Raw genomic sequence first — 23702 nt, 5'->3', positions numbered from 1 at the left:
AATCCACGTCATAGCAATGGGAAAACTAGTTTAAACTTTATAAAGCAACCTATATGTAAGTTTGTTTTGTCATTTTCCATTAACACTAAAAATGCAAATTTTAAAAGAAACACTGCCTGGAGCCCTCGCTCACTTGTGGGGTGTATTAGAAGCGCCCCCATTCCAGAAAGGTCAGTGGATACTCTTCCCTTCTTCTCTGTCCAGTGAAGTCCCTCCTGGAGTGAGCTGCTGTTATTCACAGAAGTGCATCCCACCCCTGGAAGGTCAGGCATGTGTAGTGGTCATCATCCGTAGTGGACATAAATGGAAAATTCAGCCCAGAAGCATAAGCACAGTTAAGGGGAGATTTGTCCCTGGGCTGACGCAATAAGAATTTCAAGGCTGTAAACCCAGACAAAAGGACTGAGAGAAGTAGCTTCCTGGGTAGTAAAATCATTGCCTTGTATGCTAGTGTTAAGTTTTTTCTGACTCGGGGCTTATATAAAAGGCATCTTTGCAGGCTGACAGGACCACTGAATTCTAAAAAGGCATCTATAAGGTAAAGCCTTATATGGAATGCCTTCCCACACTCTGGCAAACTTACCCTGCTTATAACCTTTGTGCTGTCCTTTTTCACTGCTTTTGGAGGAAACCAAAATAAAACTGGCCATACCTAAGCCAAATTGCCATGATTGCCTATCCTGAAACCCAGATGAGCTTCTGTGGTCTGGACTAACTCAGAGTGAGGAAAAAGGCTGAGAGACGTGGCTTACCCTGGGGAGTAGAGGTACAGGGGCTCACTCCCAGAAGCAGCACGACTACTTCATGTCCACAGAGGAAGGAGAGCCATCAAAATCCTTAGGACATTACATAAAGAAAACACTCTTGAGTTTACACTTTAAAAAAACAAAATCCTTAGGCCAGAGAAGACAACCCTCCGGGGCCTCCCTCCCCTCCCGGCGTCACCCTAATGACATCCTTAGGGACTATTTCTTCACTGATTCTTTCTCCATTTGCCCCACAGCACTGCTGCCCTCGTCAAAAGAGCATGAGTGCATGAGCAGCGTGTGTGAAAAGAAGCTGATGAGGTGATGCCGGTGATTCCCTGGAGGAAAGTTGCAAGGCCTGAAGGTACAGATGGGGAACTTGGGTGGCAGGTCGACTGGTCAGAAGGGAAGGGCAGCCAGAGCTACCTGTGAACGCAGAGATGCCAAGGTTGGAGGAGGAAAGGAGAGCTGCCAGGGCGGCAGCAGGAGCTGACCAGAGGGACTTGCTTGAAGCAGAGCAGGAAAGCTGTTTAAGCAGCCAGTTTGCTGCTGGCTTTGGCCGAGAGGCTCGTGGAGATGAGCTGTCAGCTGCAAATGGAGCCAGTGAAGGAGAGGGAGAGCAGAGGGAAGTTGAAGAATTAGGGCAGACTAGCCAAAAGGAAAGCAGGCGGATACTGGACTAGCCATTTTTGCTTCCCATAAAAAAGAGAAGGCAAGAGGGGCAGGAAGCACAAAGAGCAGAAGAGAATCTTATCAGACATCCTGGAGTTTCCAGGATGGCCTTAATGTTGTGTCCTTCTATTGTTTTCACCGAAGGTATCTTGGCCTTGGTTCTCTGAAAAATAGAGCCTTCAGATTTGGTGGTTTTTTCCTTCATAAAAAGCATTTGTCTTTAATTTTTGTTGGTTTTTAGGAAACAAATGGTAAAATATATACACTGTGGATTCTGAATTTCCCCGTCACAGAGTGTGAATGTGATGGTCCGGTTTCGAAGCTCCTGAATATATTCTTTGGTGTGGGTGACACTGTCTTTGGTATCTCACGTGGAGGTGGGAGGCCTTCCACCAACTTCACAAAATAATGGCACCAAACCTCCATGATCCCAAAGCCACCTCCATGGTGGTATCGGATGTGTTTCGGGTACTGGCCTCACCCTGAAGTGGGCTCAGCTGTATATATTCAGCTGGATCTGAATTCCACATTGTGGTCTCTCGCTGCCATGTCTTGTGCTTCTAAGAGAAACTCCTCCGTTATTTGGGCCCCTTTTTTGTCACTAAATTCCAGTTGAGCTAAAGCCTGTTCAGTGGACATTCCTCGAATCAGTTTTGCCAAATACCACATCTTGTCTTTGCTGTACTTTGTCTTCGACAATGGTAGATTTCAGCTGGTCTCTGAGGAGGTTCTTCAGGTAGCTGTGGAGGATAAACAATTTTATTCTCCCATTTTCGAGAAATTTCAAGAGAAGCACTGGTGTGGATATGTGATTAGGGTAAAATGTTATGAGATGAAAGAAACCCCAAGACCAGCTTCCCCCTCAGATTCTGCATCCATAACGCATCCAAACGTTCAGTCTTGCCACTGCCATCTTTCCTGGAACTTGTAAGTTGTTTATTGGGGAATGTGATTCTGGGAGCAATAGGGCAGGACAGGAGAGGGGAACAGGGAAGGAGAGAGAAACAATACAAGGATATGAAACTGAACTGGCCATTGCTAAGGACACCTGGTGCTCCGTCCTGACCAGACCTTCTGAAGAGCTGATGGAATGCACCTCTGAACTGTCCACGGAGGGGCGGACATGGGGAACGGTCGTTAATTCCCCCACGCTTCTGGGCTGGGTGGGTTCCCACAGGCGTCCCTTGCCTCAGCATCATCAAAACCCCAAGGCCAGAACTGAGAGGTTCACTGCACAGGCTCAAGTGCATCCGCACGAGGTCCATCAAAGCCCACAGGAAACTGGTCATCACAGCAGTGGCCGGATGGGGGGGCGGGCTGGGAGGTTTGGACATGGGGCGCAGTCACACCTGGCTTCTCTCTGACCTTCTGGTGCCCCGCCTCTAAGTCCAGTTCATCACAGAGTCCTGACCAAGGTGGTGGCTAGTTGCAATCTTTGCAAGGACTTGATACAAAAGGGCTGGTGGGACAAGCTGCAGCTAGTTTACAGGCCGCTGTTCGTATTTAAGACTTCCCTCCTTTGCCATAAACTGAGATCAGTGGTTCTCCAATTTTTCATATTAGAAACATCTGAGCAGCTTTTATAAAATCCTTAGCCCAGGCTGTAACCCAGACAATAAATCAGTGTAGTTATCTAATTAGAAAATTAACATCGATAACAGCATTGCCTAATTTACAGACATTGCTCAAATTTCCCTGCTTGTCCTCTCCTGTCCTTTTTTTGTCCATGATCCAATCCGGGGTCAAATGCTTTCATTTCTCCCGACTCCTTCGTGTCCTCCAACCTGCGAGAGTTCCTCAGTCTTTCCTTATCATGACCTTGACACTTTTGAAGAGGACCGGTCAGTTATTTTACAGAATGTGCCTCAGTTTGGGTTTGTCTGGTGATGTTTCATGATTCGACTGAGGTTGTACATTTTTGGCAAGAACATCTCAGAAGGAATATTGTACACTTATCAATGCATTATATTATGGTTATATGATGTTGATATGTCTTACCAGTGGTGATGTTCATCTTGATCACCTGGTTAAGGTGATGTCTTCTAAGTTTCTCCAGCGTAAAGTTATAATTTTCCCCTTTGTAACCAATATATATCTCGTGGGGAGATTCTTTGAGACTATGCAAATACCCTGTTTCTCCTCATACTCTGCTCACGAACTATAGCATCCATCAGTGGTTCTTACCTACCACGCTTACCGCTAGGTATGTGCCTAATGTTGACTTGCTATATTCTTTTTTATTTTTTTAAAGATTATTCGTGTTTCTGTTTTTTATTTTTTATTTTTTATTTATGGCTGTGTTGGGTCTTCGTTTCTGTGCGAGGGCTTTCTCTAGTTGCGGCAAGTGGGGACCACTCTTCATCGTGGTGCGCGGGCCTCTCATTATCGCGGCCTCTCTTGTTGCGGAGCACAGGCTCCAGACGCGCAAGCTCAGTAATTGTGGCTCACGGGCCTAGTTGCTCCGCAGCACGTGGGATCTTCCCAGACCAGGGCTCGAACCCGTGTCCCCTGCATTGGCAGGCAGAGTCTCAACCACTGCGCCACCAGGGAAGCCCCTGACTTCTATATTCTTAATTCCTTCTACATTTATCAGTTGGAATTGTAATCTAAGTAAGAGCTAAACGTGCCTTTAAATAACTCAGAGACTTTAACAGCCCTAGATAAAGGGGTTGGTTTGGGGCTTGACTGGAGGAATAAGTGAGAAACAAAACTATTGGCGTGAGTAGAGTAAAATAAGATACATGCTGGTAGTTTTCATTTGGGGCCTGATAATTCCACTGGATACAGGGAGCAACCAGAGATGAGGAATGCATAGTTGGGAAGTGTTTCAGGTATGAAACATAACACAGCAGTGTCTTCTAGAGTGAAAAAAAAAAAAAATTGGCAGGGTGGGTGCAAGAGGGTTACTATATGATATCTGTATCGAAAAGGAACACATTTATACAAATATTCCAAGATTAATATCAGAAGAAAAGAAGGGCATAAAGGTACCAGCTGCAAAGATGCAGAACAAAAGCAAAAGAGGAAAAGCTGAGCTTGGTACATCTGCTCACAGGAAGACAGAGAAGTTGTCTGAGGTGACAAAAAAGGTTGGGGGGTAGGGGAGTGGGCAGTGAGGAGACACTTAAGAAGAAATGAGGAAATAAGGACACAGCTGGTGATCCCAGCAAAGGAAACGAGGAAAATTAGCTAGAGGTGGAAAACTCCTCAACCAAGAGAAGAAGAGAAGTGGGTCTTGCAGGGTAGGAGTCTGGCAGTCCCAGTTCAGAACAAGGGCCTTGTCACTCAGGGGTCTGGGAAGAAAGGAATGGAAAGGAGGGAAGGAAGGGGAGAAGAACAAATTGAGTGTAAAGGGCATCCTAGCCATGAGTTTTTTAGTTACAATGACAACAACTCAGCTCAAAGCACCTTAAGCAAAAAGAGACTCTCTGGGCTTCCAGATCTGGGAAAGTCAGGATAGGAGCAGACAGAGGGTTGCCAGCCCCCTCAAAGTTAGAGGCCCTTGTCTGTCCCTCTCCTCCCTACCCCAGCCCACCATCTCTCAGTTCTTTTCTCTTGTGGGTATTGGCCTTACTGCTTCCCATCTCAGATGCGCTTCCTCTTTGCAGACAGGGAAGATGGCTGCCTGTATCTCAAAGCTTTCATTGTCTCAGCTCAGCGGCCCTGGAGCAAAGACAGACTACTGTATGCCAGCATCTGCCTGTCAGTGCCAAAGAAGAACTCTGATTGGCCCTCCTTGGATCCCAGGCCCACACTTTGAACCAGTCACTGCTGCTAGAGGAATGAAGTACTGTCTGATTGGCCAGGCCTGGGTTAAATGCCCATACAGTGCTTTGGAATCTGGGTGGGACCAAGATTAATAGAATCACTTAGAATGGCAGTTACCCAAAGTAAAGAGATGTATTCTTACCAGAACAAGGGAGGGCAGACTTGCTAGGAACATCAAGAGATGCTTCCTACTGAAGACTCCCAGAAAGAACTTCTGGAAATAATAATAGTCAATTTTATTATAATAGCAAATATTCCTTGAGTGCTTACTATGTGACAGGCACTGTCCTAAGCCCTTTATGTGTATTAAAAGCTCATACCATGCCTAGATACTGTTATTATCACCATTATACAGAGGAGGAAACAGACACAGGTAGGTTGAGTCACTCGTCCAAGGGCCCACTGAAAATAAGCAGTAGAGCAAGGACTTCATCCAGGCAGTCTAAATGAAGAGCCTGTGCTCTTAACCACTGACATAGGATCTGAGCAACGTAGACAATTGAGAAATAAAAATAAAGTCAAATAAGAAAAAAGACAGAGTTTGAAGGAAGCCACGAAGGAGGGTTGATTAAATCCCCACAAAGAGGTTATAAACCTATCACAGCCAGTGATATTATAGCACTTACAGACAGTTAGAACTTAGACACTTAGAACTAGACTATAAAAACACTGCTTGGAGAAGTCTGAAGGTAGGTACTAGAAAAGAAAGAAGAATGTGGAAGACCAGTCCATTGTATCCATGGGGAACTCAGATGAGGCTACTGATATTTTTTTCCAAATCTTTTCTATTTTGGTAAAATATACATAACACAAAATTTACCATCTTAACCATTTTTAAGTGTACAGTTCAGTGGTATTAAGTACATTAACATTGTTGTACAACCATCACCACCATCCATCTCCAGATGTCTTATCAGCTTACAAAAACTGAAACTCTATACCAGTTAAACACTAACTCCCCATTCCCCTCCTCTCCCTGGGCCCTGGCCACCACCATTCTACTTTCTGTCTCTGTGAATGTGACTACTGTAGTATCTCATATAAGTGGAATTAATACAGTATTTGTCTTTTTATGACAGGCTTATCTCACTAAGCAAAATGCCTTCAAGATTCATCAACGTTGTACCATATGTCAGAATCTCCCTCCTTTTTAAGACTGAATAATATTCCATTGTATGTATATGCCACATTTTTGCTTATCCATTCATCCATCAATGGACAAGGCTATTGATTTTTTGTTGTTGTTCAGTGGTGGAATAGGGAAGAATTTAGAACATGTTATTGTACTAGGGAAAGCAATAAATAGGCCGTTAGCCATCTTTTTCTGAAAAATACTCCTTGGACTTGCCTCAACTTAACGGCAGTAGACCAGGAGTAGAAGAAACCCCCATGTTCATTGCAGCATTGTTTACAATAGCCAAGATATGGAAACAACCTAAGTGTCCATCGACATATGAATGGATAAAGAAAATGTGGTATATATACACAATGGAAGATCATTCAGCCATAAAAAAGAATTTCGTCATTTTTAACAACATGGATGGAACTTGGGGGCATTATGCTAAGTGAAATGTCATAAAGAAAGACTAGTACCATGTGATCTCACTTATATGTGGAATCTAAAACAGAAAACCAACCTCATAGATACAGAGAACAGATCGGTGGTTGCCAGAGGAGGAGGTTAGGGGTGGGCAAAATGAGTGAAGAGAGACAAAAGGTACAAACTTCTAACTATAAAATAAATAAGAAACTAACACAACATTGTAAAGCAATTATACTCCAATAAAGATGTTAAAAAATAATAATAAATAAATAAATAAATAAATAAGTCATGAGTATGTAATGTACAGCATGGTAACTTTAGTTAATAATACTGTACTGCGTGTTTGAAATTTGCTAGGAGAGTAAATCTTAAAAGTTCTTACACACAAGAAATTATGTATGTGCGGTGATGGATGTGAATAAGTCTTATTGTGGTGATCATCTCCCAATATATACAAATATAGAATCATCACGTTGTACACCTGAAACTAATGTTGTATGTCAATTATACCTCAATTTTTTAAAAATATGAAAGTACATGTGAAGCACTAAGTCAATAAACAAATACTGGTTACTATTAATACTATATTAGAAGTGTTAGTATCAGTCCAGGAATCTATATTTTTATTAGTGTTTTTCAATAAATTTATATAATGTGAAAAAAAAATAGAAGGCATCAAAAACACTAATACTGAACCAAAGCTCCGTGTGACACACATAGGTTGCTTGGGTAACATGTATATCTTTATAATAAACCTGAAAGCATGAGGAAAGAGAATGCCTATAAAAAGCTTTTGGGACATGTACAGTGGTGGAGATGAGCCAGGCATGACTGCTCTCCTAGGAAATTAGTTGCTTGAAGACTGCTTCAGAAAGTGCGGTTCAGAAGAGTCAGCCCAGGAGCCTGTCGGCGGGGCGGCAGTGATCCTGGGAGGTTCTGACCCAGCCATCATTCTCTGGGCACTGCCCTCTGCCCTTGCTGCCAGTGGCTTAGAGCCCCATTACTCTTTGCCCCAAGGAGCATGTTGCAAGATAACTCAGACGTTCAAGTGCCCTCTAACTTTCCATGCTATTTCCACAGCTTTGAACTTGCACCCAATTTGCCCTTGTATTTCTCATCTGTGAATTTCTCCCGGTGTTTTCTCTATTTCCTCTAGCCCCAAGGCCTCTCTGACCTCCTTAGGGGCCACTGCATTTTCTACAAAGACCCAGAGGAGCATTTGGATTGACCCGCTACATTCCGCCAAGCATCCAACTCTGGCTATAGCAATCTGCCCCAAGAAAGACCTTTAAACTTTCATTCAGTCCTGTCTTTTAACCTTTGTCATTTCTGAATATAAACATTAAGGCTGAGACTGAGCATGAACTGTCCCTTTTCTCAACCCATTTCATTACATACGAAGCACTGTCCCATTTTAAGACATTTGGAGGCATTTCTCACATTCTAAAGTAACTGTGTTCAGCAACCCTCACAGAAAATTCTATTATATTCTTGTCTAATCTTATTTGCTAAAGTTTCAACCTGCTATTTGTTGAGGGAGAGATTGCTTCAATATTGATTGTCCTCTGGTATCTTTTCTTCCCTTCTGTTACAGTGATGGAACCCTTGATTGGTAGACATTTACATAGATGTTCAGTAAAAAGATTGCATTGTTAACCTCCTGTACCATTAAGTGTGGTCACGTTACTGAGAGCTGGCCAATTGCATGTGATGGGAAATATGTTCAACTCTGGGATGTTTCTTAATGGAAGGGCCTGCCCATCATTCCTCCATTTTTGCAATGTGGGTGTGGATGTAATGGTGTGTCATACTGGACTGTGTGGGTAAGGGCAATATCCTAAGTATCACAGACCAATAAGGTGGAAAAAACTTGGATCCCTGAATGACCTCATGGGGCAAAACCTCCATCCCATGCCTGGGACCATCTGCTTCCTGACTGTAACATGAGAGTAGATAAATTTCTACCCTGTGTAAGTCACAGTTACTTTGGGTCTCTGATCATGCAGCAGAACCTATATAATAAATACACTTGTAGATACACTTAATAGAGATGATCCTCAGTATACCAGATGTAGTGGAAACGTGTAGAGAATTTGAAGGAGCCCTTTCCTATGTTTGGGGGAATTCCCCATTACATAAGTCTCAGTGGGAGACCCCGATCCTTGATTTCACCATCCCTGGAAGTTTGGGCTCAGGTGTGTAATGCAGTCTTGGCCAATCAGATGCTTCTGCTGAGACTTTAAATCTGGAATGAGTGAGGCAAAGAAGCTGGAAAGGTCAAGAATTCATTGTGCCCTGTGGAGCCCACAGGGGCACCCAAACATTTAGTGGGAACAGCAGACATGTCCCTATCATGTGTCCTTTGGCATGATTTGGGCTCTGATTCTCACCTGGGTTCTGAGTGTGGCCTTCCTGGAGATGCTGTGACTTACTCCAAGGGCCTTTTGTGAAATTGCTTTTTTGCTTAAATCAGTCAGAATTCCTTTTGCTTGCAACTAAGAATGCTGACCCACATGCTCAGGTAAGAACTACCACACAATTAACTGTATATGTTTTTGCTTTTACAACTGTTTCACTTTAATAACATACTCATACGAACCACTAAAAGTTACTGGATATTTTTCAGCTTTGACCATCATATTCATATGGTTTTTCATCTTCATACTAAAGACTAAAACTAGAAGGAACCCTGGGGACTATCTTGCCCACTTCCTTCACTGAGGGACCCTGAGACTTAAAGACATTCTTTCTCATTTCAGTGGATGAATCTCATTTCTATGTGTGGTCTCTGGTAACTTCTCCAACTAAATCAAAACCATTCCAAATTAAGGGCCTGTCTCTTCGTATGCTGAAAATTTATTTTAGAAATATAATGAGCTACTTCTATGTTCCATTACACAGACCACCGAAGGAAATAAAAAGACTATTGGGCCCAGAACCAATCCTAAGAAAACATCACCAATGGTCAAGAAACTTGAGAGGGGTACAGTTTATAAGTTTCCCTCAGGGCAGCCCTATTTATATGTATTAAAAACAAGCATGGCCTGAGAATTTGCCTCCAATTATCTCCCATTCCTTGGCAAATAATGCTAGTCACTCTGTAGTATTTTAAAGTGGACAAATACATAGAGTTTTCCAATCTTTCTTGAACTGCTCTCAGACACCTCTTCTCTATGATGCAGTTTCAGTTTGTTGATGATTCCCTGCTTCCTTAAACGTCCATATCATTAAGGTAAAGCTGTCATGACTAAGTTTATACTCATACACATATCTCTTCTATATTATTTAGGATTAGGTTCAACTGTAAGAAACAGAAAAACTCTAAATTACTGTGGCTTGGACCAAGCTATAAATTTGTTTCTCTCTCAATTAACAGAGTCCAGAGGTAGCTTCTCAAGGTCAGTATCATCGAGACTCAGGCTTCTTCTCTGTTACTATTCTGCCACTTTAGCATGTTGCCTCATGTTCCAAAATTGCTACTGAGTGCCAGTGATCACGTCTGCATGACACCCAGAAGAGATAAAAGAACTCTCTCTTTAAGGACACTGTCGGAAAGTTACACAATACTCCTTCTTATATCTCACTGGACAAAATACGTAAAGCAGACTGTGGAATATGGCCTTTTAGTGCGGTGATTTGCTATTCCAAATAAATTTGGGAAGAGGGAGAGAATGAATGTTGGATAGTACTGTTTTACTTTTCTGATAGATTCTGTGTTGCTTTCTAAGTAATAGATTCAAGGAAAGTCAAGTGGAATAAAGAATATATAGTAATTAAGAGCCCAGTCATTGGAATCAGACTAGCCTAGTTTCAAACTCACTAGGTTTGTAACTTTGTACAAAATACTTAACTTCTTTGAGGTTCTGTCTCTTCATCAGTAAAATGGAGACAGTGATGCCTACTTCATAGTGTTATTACACAGATTAAATGAGATTTTATATATATGGCAGATTAAAGATGGCCACAATCTCTTTGATATCCCTCCCATTGAGAGGTGAGGTCAGTGTCCATTCCCCCTTGAATCCAGGTGAGCCCTATGACTATTTTGACCACTAGACTATGGCAGAAGTGACGCTATGGCCCCCATTCAACATCACCTGATGCTGGAGTTGACCTAGTCACCACTGGCTGTGTGACCTTCTGAGGGTATAATACTAGCTGGAATTATTTTCCCTCTCTCATAATTTCACAGACTAGATCAAGTTAGAAAAGTATCCATATTTATAGTCCCAGCTTCTACTTGTATCTCTTGGAATACTTGTTCTTGGAAGCCAGCTGCCACCTAGGAAGTATGACCACCCCGAGACCACCATGCCATGAGAAGCCTAAGCCATGCAGAGATGGGGGCCGAGGAGCACTGGGGTGCCAAACATGTGAATGCAGATGCCATCTTGGAAGATACCTACTGGAAACCCCAGCTGCCCTAGGGGGTGCCATGTAGATCCTAGACAGATTGCCCAGCAAAATAAAAATGTTGTTTTAAGCCACCAAGTTTTAGGGGTAGTTTGCACACAGCAGTAGATAGCTAGAACAATGTACATAAGCACATGGTAAGTGCTTGACTGGGGTGCTGACCCTGATTCAGGTTTAGCAGTGAGTACCCAGTGACTCTTTGGAAGTCCTCCAGCACAATGATGCCCTGGGTGAAAAATATCACATATTGATAAAGAAGCACATATATTACTTTATCACAGTGTTGTATTTTTACTATTTTGATAACAGTATTTTGCTTTAGTTGGTTTCCTTTGTAATACTGTGCATTTTCTTTTACACAATTAAATACTTTATGCTGAGATAAAGTCCATAAATTTTCAATTAACTTCCAAAAGAATACATGACAAAAAAAGGAATTAAGAATTCCTGTTGGATTGCCAATTATTAGAGTAATGCAAATCAAAACTACAATGAGGTACCACCTCACACTGGTCAGAATGGCCATCATTAAAAAGTCTATAAATAACAAATGCTGGAGAGGGTGTGGAGAAAAGGGAACCCTCCTACACTGTTGGTGGGAATGTAAATTGGTAACTGCCAATTTACAGTATGGAGGTTCCTTAAAAAACTAAAAATAGGGTTACCATATGATCCAGCAACCCCACTCCTGGGCATATATTGGGACAAAACTATAATTCAAAAAGATACATGCACCCCCGTGTTCATAGCAGCACTATTCACGACAGCCAAGACATGGAAACAACCTAAACTTCCATCGACAGATGAACAGATAAAGAAGATAAACACACACACACACACACACACACACACACACACACACACACACACACAGTGGAATATTACTCAGCCATAAAAAAGAATGATATAATGCCATTTGCAGTTACATGCATGGACCTAGAGATTATCATACTAAGCGAAGTAAGTCAGAAAGAGAAAGGCAAACACCATGTGATATCACTTATATGTGGAATCTAAAATATGACACAAATGAATTTATCTACAAAACAGAAATAGACTCACAGATATAGAGAACAGACTTGTGGCTGCCAAGGGGGAGGGGGGCAGGGAGGGTTGGACTGGGAATTTGGGATTAACAAATGCAAACTATTATATATAGAATGGATAAACATCCAGGTCCTATTGTATAGCACGGGGATCCGTATTCAATATCCTGTGATAAACCATAATGGAAAGCAGAGTCCCCTTCCTACCCACCTCCACAGCTATACAGTGGACTGTATTTATTTTAAGCTATACAGCTTAAAATAAACTTTTATTGTGCTAAGCCACTGAGATTTTAGAGTTACGTTATTTAGCCTACACTTCCTAGCAGAGTGTCTAATTATAGAAGAATACATTTATACCCATCAAAGAAAGCCTACCAGAAGGAGAGACTATGATGAGGACAGAAAAGTTTAGCCAGACTAATATAAAAAGATGAGAGTGACTCTGAAGACTGTAAGCTGTCTCATAGACGGCCTCAGCATGGCCCTTCCTGCCGTAGAGTCCCTTTTGGCCCAGGCTCCACCATCTCCCCCATGCAGACTCTTGGGCTCCTGGTCTCTTCCTTGAGGCCGACCCTTTGCCTCCTCTAGGCTTCTTCCAGGTTCACTGAGAGCTGGCTGTCGCTCGGTGTTGACCTCCGCTGCCTTTGAGCACCGGCCTCTGCCTCTCCTTGGCTCAGGTTGGTCTCTTTGGCTTCACCCCATGCCTCATTCTCAGCCTTGGCTTTAGGTCTCCTGGCTTGAATCCCACCTAGGACCCAGAGTGTCCCCTGCCCAACATTGCCTGATGCTAGAGTTAACCCAGTCACCCTTGGTTGAGTGAACTTCTGAGGGTTAGTCCAACACTAGCTTGGATTATTTTTCCTTTCCCATAATTTCTTTGAGCTGAATAAGTTAGAAGAATGTCTATATTTATACTCTCAGCTGTTCATGTTATCAATCATATATTACATGAAAGAAAAAAAAAACCCTATTTATCAAGCACCTTACTGTGTGTCAACCAATGTGTGAAACACTTCTGCATTTCATTTAATCATTGCCAAAATGCTCCTTTGAGGGAGGTATTTTAGCTGCACATTTCCAGAAGGAAAAAAAAGTGAAGCACTGTAAGATTAAGTTATTGCCTAAGATCGTACAACTAGAAGTGAAGCAGGGAATCTGAACTAGATTCATCTCTTCTCACAGCCCATTCTCTTTCACTCCACTGTGTTGACTCTGACCACCCCATTCTGGTATGATTATTCAAACAAGGCATATAAAGTTCTAGGGGGGCCTGGGGGAAATAGAAAGTGCAAATGTACAGGACCTGTCCTGAGCATCAGAATATTTCATATTTCTCTTGATAACTTGAGTCATGGAACAGACATAAGACCATCATTTGCCAGTGACATTAAGGTGATTAGTTGAGCAGCAGTAAAACAATCATGGTAGAATTTAATAAACACGAAACTTCAGAAGGAAAAATGCAAGTGCACACTTCAGAGGACCAATTCTGCAAAAGTTTACTTAAAAATATTCTCAGGTTCATAGTGACTCAGCAGAACAACCCTAATGATACAGTTTGATGTTGGTGATAGTGTTGCATATTGTGGTGTTGTTTTTTAAAGTATGACTCCAGGAGTTGTTAGCAAAAGCATGACGTGCAGAGACCATGATGTAATTTTTCCACCCTGTTCAACCTTGGTCAGGACTTCATTGGCTTATGTGGCCATTTTAGAGCCATTCAGTTGCGAGGGATATGTGAAAATCTTGGGCATGTTCCAGAGACCAAGCAATAACAATTATTAGCTTGGGGTAAAGAGCCTTATTAACAAAGCCCAGGGGACCAGGGTTATTGAGAAGCAGAAGAGATCAGTGATTAGGATGAAAAGTGAGGAATTTCAGTCACTGTAGTAGTGTTTTTCTAAGTGTGCCCCAGAGCCATACCCATCAGCATCACCTGAGATGCATGTAAGAAATGCAAATCTTGGGAAAATCCCAAACCTACTAAACTGAATTTCTGTTGAGGGAGGAGAAAACCCCACAAGGATTATGCACACTGAAGTTGAGAATCTTTGTGCCAGTGGTTCTCAGCCTTAGCTGCACGTTGGAATTACCTGGAGACCGACCTCAGAGATTCTGATTAATTGGTCTGGGATGACTCCAAGACATCAGACTTAAAAGCTCCCCAGGTGATTGTAATGTACACCCAAGGTTGACAACCTCTGCTTTGTGCTAAAACGTAACGTACAAATGCCAGCAAGCAACTGTCCAACTTCCATTGAATCTAGTTTAACACTTTAACTAGATAATTCCTTAAAATTTGTGTCATCTTTCCAACATAAATGCATTTTATTTTTATAAGTGATTTGTCTGTTCTCTTAATCAGGACCTGAGACTCAAAGTCATTGTGAACAAAGTTATTATTTTCTCAGTTTTGGAGACTTCACTCTCCCTTTCATTCTGGTTTTTCTCACACAGTGACTGTGAGGTATGACAAAGAAAAATATTATAGAGTGCTTTTAAACAATGGTGTGTGTCAGAGCCCCTTGGTCCTCACTGTGGTCTTCCTATTCTCGGTGGTCCTGCATCGTCTTCAACTCCAGGTAGAAGATCTGCTCATTAGAATTGAAGACGATGAGCGCAAGTTTATTTGAAGACATATTTGATCAGAACCCAGAGAACAGGTGCTTTCCCAGTTGGGGAAGTGTCCTGGTGGTTATCAGGTACAGCAGACAACTCTTCCATATCAGAAGAGGAACAATTACTGCTGCCGATATTAGCCATTTGAGCCTTAGATTAAACTGGAGTCCATTACCAGGGAGCTTTGCATTCTGGACCTTATCTGATTATGTGATGGCATTAATTGGCCCCTGAAGGTACTTGACTGGATTTTTGGTACAGGCTCTTCCCTTACACTTCTGAAATTACACTTTAGAGAACTCTTTTTTCTGTATAGATGTGTAATTTTGCACATTATCTTTGTTTAAATTGTGGTAAAATACACTTAACATAAAATGCACTATCATAGCCATTTTTATGTGTACAGATCAATAGTGTTAAGTACATTCACATTGTGCAACCAACCTCCAGAATTCGTTGCATCTTGCAAAACTGAAACTCTACCCATTAAACAACTTCCCGTTCTCCCCTCCCCACAGCTGCACATGATCTTTTGAACAGGAGAGTCATCAGTTTAATCTTCTTTTTAAAAAGTTTCCTAAAATTCATTGGTCTACTTGGTTTTAGCCACATTTGCCAGTCCAATCTTATGAAATCAAAATATTTTCTTTCTCCTTCTTGGGTCCACATATCACTGAGGTAAGACATCACTTACTCCAAAAGCAAAAACATTCTGGTTTTTCTTTAAATAAAATGTCCACTTAAGTTAAATGTCCATTTAAAAAAGAATGAAAGTGGAATACTATAAATTGAATTTCTCTTGAGAGAAAACCTAAAATTTTGATAATACCTGCGCTGGAGAAATAGTAACTCTCAAATATTGGTGAGAGAGAAAACTAATTCAACAGATTAGACAATCTATGTCAAAATTTTAAATGTAGATATCTTTTCACCAGCTATTCAACTGCCAAGTCTTTACAGATATATTCACAAAAAATAAAAACAACTTAAATGTTAATCAGTAGGAGACTGGTTAAATACTTACTGTATACAATATAATGAACTATTATACAACTGTTAAAAATAGTGGGATAGCTCTGTGTGTGCTAATATGGGAAGATCTGCAAATATATATTTAAAAAATATAATGAAATGAGTGTGAAAATTTTTAATTATATACATACACACACACACACACACACACACACACACACACACATATATATGCAGGTGTCTGGGGATACATTCCCTTTTCTGGAAGGATATACAAGCAATTATTAACAATTGGCCCTTTGGGGGACTTCCCTGGTGGCGCAGTGGTTAAGAATCCACCTGCCAATGCAGGGGACGTGGGTTCGATCCCTGGTCTGGGAAGATCCCACATGCCGTGGAGCAACTAAGCCCATGCACGACAACTACTGAGCCTGCGCTCTAGAGCCTGCGAGCCACAACTACTGAGCCCACGCGCCTAGAGCCCATGCTCCACAAGAGAAGCCACCACAATGAGAATCCCACGCACCGCAAAGAAGAGTAGCCCCCGCTCTCCGCAACTAGAGAAAGCCCACGTGCAGCAACGAAGACCCAATGCAGCCCAGAATAAATAACTAAGTAAATAAATAAATAAATTTGTAAAAAAAAAAAAATTGGTCCTTTGGGAAAAGAGGCTGGTGATTGGGGAGGGGTGTCGGTGGGAAGGAGCACGTCTATTTTTCATTTACACCTCTCAGCACTATTTGAGTTTTTTTTAAACATGGGCTTGTATTACTTTAAAAAGGTTTTAAACGTCAACATAGTTATCTAGTCAGTGAGATTATGGAACATTTAAACTTTACTCTTTATCATTTTCTCTATATAAAGAAGTACATTTTTTCAAAACTCTGTTCACTTGAAAAGCAAAACAAAATACAATAAAACATGAAATTTTATTTCATAACTTAGATATTTGGGCAAATAATTACTTTCATGACCAATTTAAGTCATATAGTCTTCCATGTTTTATGTCTCTACAATAAAAAACCAAATCAAACTAAATCAACAAAACAAACAAAGAAAACCCTGTTTTATTTTCTTTTTTGACAAGAGAATAAATGGCATTTACTAAAAATCCCCTCAGTTTCCTTCTTAATGTTCTGCAAACTGTCTTTGTAGAAGCTTTGTAATTTTATTATTTATTTAAGCTTTAGTACAGGATTCATCATTTTCTATAGATTTTGCTTAGACAGTTTTGCTCAAAGATCTGTTGTTCTATTGAATAGAATATAACATCTATGGATGTCTCAGGGTATGAGACACTTGAAGATTGCCCTTGCAATGACGTTGTCTTGTATTAAGATTGCCCCTTTTTCTTCTTCCAGTTCTGGGAGTTAAAAAACTTTGTTGCAAGTGAAAATATTCTGCTTTTCTCAGGTCAAAAAGACATAGTCTTAACATCCATACTCTTAACACTCAGTGCAGTAGAACAAAAGGTCTTCCTACCTCTGGAAAGAAGCTCAGGATTTCCATATATAAGAAAATATTTCTTTTTTTCTGTTGTGAACAGGACATGTGATATCAATTATCTGGTTATTATAGTTAACATAATGTTTGTCTCCGGGCATGAATAAACACATTGAAGAGCTATAGAAATCAAAGCTGTCCTGTAAATCAACAAGTAAGCCACACTGTTGTAACAGATCAGTTCTTAATGACTTTATAAAAGAAGATATTTTTGTTTAAAACAGATCACTTTGAAAGACAATAAACAAAACTCAAGCTCACTCTTAGTTACCAGAATATTAGAGTTACAAAAAAGTCCAAGCTACTTTATATAATTTTAAATGATGTTCCTAATTGAACTCATCCTACTGCATCCCAGCATAAAAATGCAGAATGTACTTATTTAGAATTGAGTAATACTCATTGGAAAATAAATTTCTGGCAAATGTACAAACTATGTGTGGTTCCCATAGAATTAAACAAAAATAGATCTTGTTCAAAATAACAATAAAAATCCCATGGGACTGACTAATAAAAGATGGCTGGCACAATTTGAATTCCATTACAAAGGCTAACGAAGAACTTTAAAAAGTGATAACAGTAGAATCATCATTCTTTGTAGCTGTGGCAGCCATCTTGGAACTACCCTGGTGACCATGACTTCAGAGAATTCAGGCTACTGACCACACTGGAAAAAACAAAGCTTGTTTCTCTGTATTTTGGGATTTTAACAAACCAATAGTGGACTGTACAGACACCACAGACTTTAGACGTTGTGCTGATTACAGAAGAATCATACCTTAATTACAACTTCTTGTTTATGTGTGCTAAAGTTTCTGAAATTTTGTTCCATTGATCAGAGGTTTTTCTTGCTCTCAGATTCTAAAAGAAGAATAATGTGATCAGAATATATTGTTCTTTAAGTTTTTTTACCTAAGGATGACGATTATCACATCAGATTTTCAATTCACTTTGCTTACTATAAATATAGCATAGTCCCAAACCCCTTCCACTGTCATGTAATTTTTACTGTATTCAATAATAGCAATTGACTTATAACCATAGGTAAATGGTTATGTAATTTGACTATAGTTATAAGAATTTTCATATAATAAGCTCAGTAATCAGGAAAAAATCCTTTATTCTGAATATGTGTCTTGGAAAATACAGTCATTTAAAATATAGTAATGATTCCAGTGTGCCTACTTTGTTCTCTGGGAAAAGTCTCCTAAGAGATATTAGGAGGAGAAGGTTCCAGTAAGGAATGCATAAAATGCAAACAATTTGTGTATATGTATAAGTGTCAGTTAGCGGGTTTGCCCTTGGAAATGTCTGGATGGGGTTATTCCCCACTCCCCATTCCTTTCTAAAGAGAAGAAAAAAATTTATGCTGGCTGCTGTTGGTAGGACAAATGACCAGGTCCATCCAAGCCCCAGCAGACTAGAGAGGAGTTCTCCACAGGACCTCACTCCTGCTGGTGCACAGGGGTCCTGTCTTCCCATCTCAATGGTCTTTGAGTGGCCATGAGGTACCACAGAGTCATAGGTAGTATCAGGGAAATTGTCTCTCAAAACTGGTTGGACATACTACATATGTGTTTAGAATGGTGTTATTACTGAGATGTATGGTGGCAGAGTGGAAAGAACACAGATTTTGATGTTAGACCCAAACTTAATATCTTGGTTCTACCTTTTCCACCTGTGTCATCTTGTACAAATCATTTATCTAAGCCTTAGTTTCTGCATCTATAAAACAGGGATAATAATTATTTCATAGATTTTTGGAGAGGAGTGAATGTGATTACATTCTTAGTGTGTCTTACATACAAAAATATAAAAGTATAACTGCTGTAGCGTCACATTAGATCCAGTCCTTGAGGCAGCGCCAGACAAGACATGAGGAAATGCTTTCTCCATGCAGCCATTTTCCCTGACACACAACATAGACAAGTATGATTTCTGAGGGGCTGTAAGGGGGATGTCCACCATGCTGGTGGCAACCCATTGGGGTTTGCCTTGCTAATGGCACAGAGGAAACTAGTTAGAATAGACAACGTTCTCCTTGCAGCCCCAAATTCCTACCACTGGGCTAGCTGATGCTTGAAATTCTACAAGTAGAGTTTCATTCCTCACTTCCCTAATTAGAATACCCCTGAGAAAGAAAACATATCAGACCTTTCTACGTTATTTTCTTTCTCTGCCTCTTGGGAGAAAGGACTTGACCAAATCCTTTATTGAGAGCAGTGCTATAGAGAATACGGGCCATTGGGTAAGGAGAAAACAGAGGAGGGAAAAATCACTGGTCAGCTTCTCTTGGGTCATGTGAAATAGCTCCTTCTGTCCTGGGAACATTCTCACCAGTAACTAGTAAAGAATCCTAGAACTAGTGCTTTAAAGGAATTGTTGTGTTAGCTAGACTTGGAGATGAAATGTCATTTTCTGCAATTCCTCCATAACTCAGTTGTCTTTTACTCAAGATCCTGATATAATGACTCACATCCTAGAGGCTTTGGAAAGATATCCCTGTGAGATAGCCTACATTCTTAGTGCGGACATTGTACGTAAAACAGGAGTGCAAGTCTTTTTGCTAGAAACACTGGAGAACAGAAACCAGTTCATCTTCCATAACACTGTTCAACTGTTCTGAACAAACTGCTGATAGCTTCTTTAGTGCTTCTATTTTCCTCTCTTACTGGTAGATCAAGTTCTTCAAGGCCCAGGACTCAGGCTGGCTTACTTCCTCCTGTCTTTATCAGGGCAACTGCAGCAGGAGCTACAGCGGCGGCAGCTTTGATAGCCCTCCCTATCTCTGTCCCTCTTTTCCTAATTGCAAACTTGGATGTGGTCACCCTTTTCCTTTCAGACACACCTACAGGAACATGACAGCTTAGGCTGCTATTTTGTTGTAATGCAAAACTACATTTTAAACATTGCAGTAATTCCACGGTATTTGAAATTACCGTATTTATACCTCACGTATAATATCTCACATGTTGTGGATAAGTTAGAAAGGTCCCCAGAATGAAGGTGATACCTGCTTTAAACAAGAAAAATCCCTGGATGGTGACTATAGTTAACAATACTGTATTGTATACTTGAAAGTTGCTAAAGAGTAGATATTAAATGTTCACAAAGAAAAAAAAAGTTGGGGAGTAGGGGGAGGGGGAATTGGATGGAGGTAGTCATAAGGTACAAACTTCCAGGTATAAGATAAATAAGTCCTGGGGATGTAACGTACAGCAGGGTGACTAAAGTTAACACTGCTGTATGGTATATAGGAAAGTTGCTAAAAGAGCTGATCCTAAATCTTCTTAACACAAGGAAAAACCTTTTTTTTTTTTTGGTAACTATATGAGGAGATAGATGTTAACTAAACTTGTTGTGGTAATCACTTCACAATGCATGTATGTCAAGTCATCATGCTGTAACTTTAAACATATAATGTTGTAGGTCAGTTGTATCTTAATACAGCTGGAAAAAAAAATCCCTATTTATTTATTGTCAGGAGTAAAAAAATAGTAATAATAATTCAGTTGATGCTTGAATAGTAGTCTATGTGAGATGTTCTGGGATGTAGTCTTTGGCTAAAATATTTTTCTCATTTTGTCCAATATTTGGATATGAACTTAGTTGACCTGGTTCTCAGGAGAGCTGGAGCCTTTTGTTTAGGGCTCAGCCCTAGACCTCCATTCTCCATGGAACCGAAGAACAATGTGGATGCTACGTAACCCAAGAGCTTCCCGTTGCCATGGGAAACATGGCAGCCTGCCGGAGAAACCCGTGCAACTCCTGTGCAGTTTGCTCAGAGCTCCTTCTTTTTTTTTTTTTTTTTTTAGAAATTCACGTTCTTTTATTTATTTATTTATTTATTTATTTATTTATTTATTTATTTATGACTGTGTTGAGTCTTCGTCTCCGTGCGAGGGCTTTCTCTAGTTGCGACAAGCGGGGACCACTCTTCATCGCGGTGCGCGGGGCCCCCACCATCGCGGCCTCCCTTGTTGCGGAGCACAGGCTCCAGACGCGCAGGCTCAGTAATTGCGGCTCACGGGCCCAGCTGCCCCGTGGCATGTGGGATCGTCCCAGACCACGGCTCGAACCCGTGTCCCCTGCACTGGCAGGCAGACTCCCAACCACTGCGCCACCAGGGAAGCCCCAGAGCTCCTTCTTTCAAGTTCCTCTGCCTTGACTCCTACTGAGCCTTCTCCCTCAGTCACCCAGTTTGTTCTACCTTGGCTCTCTAGAAAATAAGTCACTTTAATTTATGACCCAACTGTCTCTAGAAACTCGAAGTGCTTTAGAGACATTTTCTCATTCAACCTGCAATAGACCCAGAGGAAACACAGTTCCATTATTGCAACAATGAAAATTAGGTGCACATAGTCTAAAATATGTGCACATAGCAAGCTGATAAAGCTTCTGAGACAGGAATCAAAGTCTAATCCGCTAAAATGTGATTGTCTCATTTCTTTAGAACCCAAGATTTTTGGGGTGTGCCATCACTGTAAAAGTATATGAGGCAATGCTCATCAAAATGAGCTTACCAAAAGTGAGGATAAATGCTACTTAATAAATGGAAAGAATTTCATTTCTGATAGAGTTCAACAAGCATGAGATTGTCACAATCAGAATCAGTTATCTTTTCCAAATTTAGGTGACCTTTTCTAAGTGGAGCAATTGAAGTCTAATTAAACACAAAGAAGCTACGATTTCACTCAAGAATCAATTTATAAATCCAAAAATTATTTCAGTGCCAAGGCTCTGCTTACTTTCACCTGAACTAATTAATAGAGAATTTTTTAAATGTTGGATGTGCACACTGAAGTATTTCATATATTCTCATAAAGAGTATATGCAGGGGTTTTATTAGCTACTTTTAGGTGTCAAAGAAGAATAAAAGACTTGAAGAATAAAGTCATTGATAACGAATGCGGCAATCAATTTTGCATGGCAGAACTAGTCACCTGATTAGATAGGGAGATAAAAATGTTCGTTACCAAACTGTACCTTTCATTTGTGACAGAGGGGATGGGTGGAGGATCAACAACAGGCTTTTTAACCAAGATCAACTTAACTTCAGGAACTCCACGGAGAGGATTAGCATAATGAGAACTGAGAAGGATCCAGCATGTTCTTTTCTCTGACCTGATAGAAGCAAGTGAAAGATTCTCCTCAGGCCTGGTGTGTCCCTATTCACCACCATTCCTCACACTAAGGAAGGTTTATGCATTTAAAAACAATAACAGTTCTTACACTCAGAAGGGACTTCAAAGTGTTTTCAAAACACTATCATATCCTTTCTTGTTTTGTCCTCACCCAGCCCATTATCTCCTTTTACCAAATGCAGACACATTCAGTCTCTCTGAAATCCAGGCTGCAACCCCTCTTCAACACCATGTTGAGATACAACCCAGAGTTGGAGGCAGATAGGAGGAAAACATCTGTGCCCCACCCCATGCTTGGTCCCTCAAAGGCTGAGAGCAGAGTTACAGCCAGACACAAGGTCAGATCCTTACAGGGGCAGACAATCTACTGGACCTCTGGAGGGCATTAAGGACAGAGGCTTCTGTGCCCTCCTGCCCCCAAATCCCTCCTTTGTAGGCTGAGTCACTGTGTCAGATTAAACAGAATGTGTACTGTTGTGAAATTGGCCCTGTAAGGTATCCCAACCTTCCAGCCTCACAGAGTGTGTGCAGACAAGCCCACTGCAGAGTATGTGTAGAGCAATCAGTGCAGCTCAGACTGGATCGGTGGCAGCACACAGAACCCATCATGAGGTCCACCATGAAAAACTGTACATTCTGACTCCTAATGTACATAGGCAGTAGTTCCTCCCCTGTCCTAAATTAAGTTAAAACAAAACACATTCAACATTTTCCAAGAAACAAAGCATGAATCCATTTTATAGGTCAAAGAATACCAAGATAACTACTGGCAGTGGGTTTCAGAGAGATATACCTTCATTTTGAAATTGAACCAAAATTCACATCTTACCCTCCTGAAAATAGGGTGTTGTGTTTTTTTTTCTTCAGAAAATTCCTAGGTTTTGGTTGCAGTGGTAGAGTGTGACACCTATTGGAAAGACCACCTTGCTTTGGCACCCATGTTACTTTGGATAGTGATGCCAAAAACTCAGCCTCTGTGCACCAGTGCCGAATCAAGTCTCGGAGACCGAGTTCTGGGTGAAGTAGGAAAGAATAGCTTTATTGCTTTGCCAGGCAAAGGGGAACACAGTGGGCTCTTGCTCTTGAAACTGTGTGTCCCAATCCGGGAGGATTTGGTGAGGAGTTTTATAGCAATGGTTCAAAGGTGGGGTTGCTGATAATATTAGGGTGTGTGCAAGGCCTGCACTCCTTTAATCTGGTCTCAGGTGATCTCTTGAAGACTTCTCTGGTTCCTTTAATCTGGCCTCAGGTGGTCTTCTCTGGAGTGAAGAAT

General features: G+C 41.0%; 1 pseudogene across 1 annotated transcript in view; it reads right to left on the bottom strand.

The window, feature by feature from the left end:
• Positions 1-1152: 1152 nt before the first annotated feature.
• The window catches only part of LOC309632359 (large ribosomal subunit protein uL22m pseudogene), an 86671-nt pseudogene continuing 64121 nt past the window's right edge, over positions 1153-23702 (bottom strand). Inside the window, exon 2 of the transcript XR_014249532.1 lies at positions 1153-3650. The product of XR_014249532.1 is annotated as a large ribosomal subunit protein uL22m pseudogene (transcript). The remainder of the gene's footprint in view (positions 3651-23702) is intronic.

Source organism: Balaenoptera borealis (assembly GCF_965194805.1).
Source record: "Balaenoptera borealis genome assembly, chromosome: 7".
NCBI classification, from domain to species: Eukaryota; Metazoa; Chordata; class Mammalia; order Artiodactyla; family Balaenopteridae; genus Balaenoptera; species Balaenoptera borealis.
The sequence above is the reverse complement of the archived record's forward strand: the minus strand, read 5'-3'. Positions and strand labels throughout refer to the sequence as shown.